The sequence below is a fragment of the Sinocyclocheilus grahami genome, unplaced genomic scaffold (assembly GCF_001515645.1).
Source record: "Sinocyclocheilus grahami isolate Dianchi unplaced genomic scaffold, SAMN03320097.WGS_v1.1 scaffold1254.1, whole genome shotgun sequence".
NCBI lineage: Eukaryota > Metazoa > Chordata > Actinopteri > Cypriniformes > Cyprinidae > Sinocyclocheilus > Sinocyclocheilus grahami.
Window position 1 is genome coordinate 51551 of NW_015506433.1, and position 2852 is coordinate 54402.

Consider the following 2852-nt stretch of genomic DNA (forward strand, 5'->3'; position numbering starts at 1 on the left):
ACTGTGCGGGGATTTTAAAGTTTCTGTCAACCCTGTACTGCAGGCAGAACAATATCCACTACCGAGAATAGAGGACATTTTTGCTACACTTGCAGGAGGACAGCTTTTTAGCAAAATAGACTTGGCGGAAGCGTATTTGCAAATGGAAATGGAGGTGGACTCAAAAGTGTGCTTGAAGATAAATACTCACAAGGGCTTGTACCGATATAACAGGCTTGTTTTCGGTGTCGCCTCAGCACCGGCTTTATGGCAAAGGGCTATGGATCAGGTACTGCAGGGTTGCCCTGGTACCCAATGCTACCTCGATGACATCATTGTCACAGGTGACAGTGACAGTAGTCATTTGGAGAACTTGGCACAAGTCTTAAAGAGATTGGAAGAGTATGGACTGCGTGCAAGACGTAATAAATGTGAGTTTTTCAAGGACACAATCACATATTGTGGGCACAAAATTGATGCAGATGGTCTGCACAAGTGTCATGACAAGCTAAATGCTGTTGCGGAGGCTCGACAGCCGAAAGATGTCTCGCAATTGAGGTCCTTCCTTGGATTTATCAATTACTACAACAGGTTTTTGCCAAATCTAGCCACTGTTCTCCATCCTCTACATGCCCTGTTACAAGCAGGAAAGAAATGGACGTGGTCCAAGCAATGTACACAAGCTTTTCAGGAAGCAAAGGAACTGGTGATGTCAGATACAGTACTGACTCATTTTGACCCTCACAAACCACTAAGGTTAGCATGCGATGCCTCACCATATGGTTAGGAGTGGAGCGGTGTTGTCACATGTGATGGCTGATGGAACGGAGCGCCCCATAGCTTTCGCGTCACGCTCCCTTACTGTTGCTGAGACGAACTATGCACAGATTGACCGGGAAGCTTTGAGCCTGGTATGGGGTGTGAAATGATTTAATCAGTATTTGTATGGAAACACATTTACCTTGGTTACAGATCATCAACCATTGGTTTCCATCTTCAGTCCTCAGAAAGGAGTTCCACTGACAGCAGCAGCGCGGATGCAAAGGTGGGCGTTGTTTCTGGGAGGACATAGATACCAGATTGAATTCAAAAGAACACACAAACATGCTAACGCTGATGGGCTATCACGTTTACCATTGGTTGGTTGTGATTCAAAGACAGAGAATGTAAGCACACCTTTGGATGTTTTTACAATTGCTCAGCTTGAGAGTTCTCCTGTTACAGATGAAATGATTCGGAGAGAAACCAGGAGAGATCCTACATTGTCACAGGTATATTCCGCTATACAGTCTGGCTGGAATGCAGAGCAGAAGCTTCGCTTCAAGCAATTCTATCAGCGCCGTGATGAACTCCCTCTAGATGGGGGTTGCATCATGTGGGGATTAAGAGTTGTTGTACCACCTAAGTTGCGAACTAGAGTCTTGGAGGAGCTCCACGTTGGACATCTTGGAGTGGTAAAGATGAAGTCACTTGCAAGAAGTTTTGTAAGGTGGCCTGGTATAGATCAGGAGATCGAGCAGCTCGCCATGAACTGCTCAGGATGTCAATATGTGCAAAAGGTGCCAAAACCAGCACCGCTACATCCTTGGGAATGGCCTGCATTACCGTGGCAAAGAATCCATGTTGTTTTGCGGGTCCTTTCATGGGCACTACATTTCTGGTAGTTGTTGATGCATGTTCAAAGTGGCCAGAAGTATTTAGCATGTCCTCCACAACTGCCGCCCAAACGGTGATAGTTCTGAGAGAACTTTTCGCAAGGACTGGTGTACCAGAACAGCTGGTGAGTGACAATGGTCCCCAGTTTATAGCTGAGGAGTTCCAGATATTCCTAAAGAACAATGGAATCAAGCATGTGACCTCAGCGCCCTACCACCCAGCTACAAATGGTTTAGCTGAGAGATTTGTGCAAAGCTTGAAGAATGCACTGCGGGCCATGACACAAGAGAAGCTCACACTAAAACAGAAGCTTTACAATTTCTTGTTTGCATATCGAAATGCAACTCATGTCACCACAAATAGAACACCTGCCATGTTGTTCCTGGGTAGACCCTTACGTTCAAGGCTGGACTTGCTGAAACCCAATTTGAGGAAAACCGTACATGACAGACAGATGAAACAGTCACAAAGAGGAGGAAAAACGAGAGAGTTAGAAGTTGGAGAGTGTGTGCTCGCTAGAAACTACAGAGGAGATCACCTGCAAAAGTAAAAGAAAGAACAGGACCGCTGTCATATACAGTCGAGATTGCACCAGATACCACCTGGAGACGACACATTGATCAGTTGAGAAGATCAAATGTTCCTCTGGAAAGTGGTCCCGTGAGTGTTCCATTCACCACTACGGATACTGTTACAAATGGAAGTGATACAACAACACCTCAAGGTAGCAGTGTACCTCTCAGTGAAGCGCCACAAACACCAATTCCAACCTGTGAAGAGAAACATTACCCTACCCGTATACAAAAACCACCAACCCGTCTTGATTTATAAAAAGGAAGAGAAAAAAAAAGAAACCTTAAATGGGACATTACAATCATACAGTAGCATAAGTTTATTTCTTTATATGGGGAAATGTTTTGTTAAAAGCGAAACTGTTGTTTGAGATTTTCTCATCTAAGGGGGGAGGAAGTGTAGTGTATTGAGTTGAATATACCCAGAATAAAGTACAAGTACTGTTGGGGTACTCCGGGTTAGATTCTGGTTGGCCAGTTGGTTGTCCAGGGAGGACACCTGTGGTAACGGAGCTGGTGTTTAGTTGTTGAACGGTAAAATAAAAAGAAGAACTGCCCATCGTTGTCTCGACTTTTATTTGTGTTACTTCGAACAAACACAACAAGATCCATATCTCTTCCTCTCCTTCTGCAACTGTGACATGA

General features: G+C 44.7%; 1 pseudogene; it reads left to right on the forward strand.

Annotated features, from left to right (window-relative positions):
• Nucleotides 1–148: 148 nt before the first annotated feature.
• Nucleotides 149–2185, forward strand: LOC107568525 (uncharacterized protein K02A2.6-like; annotated as a pseudogene).
• Nucleotides 2186–2852: the final 667 nt, after the last annotated feature.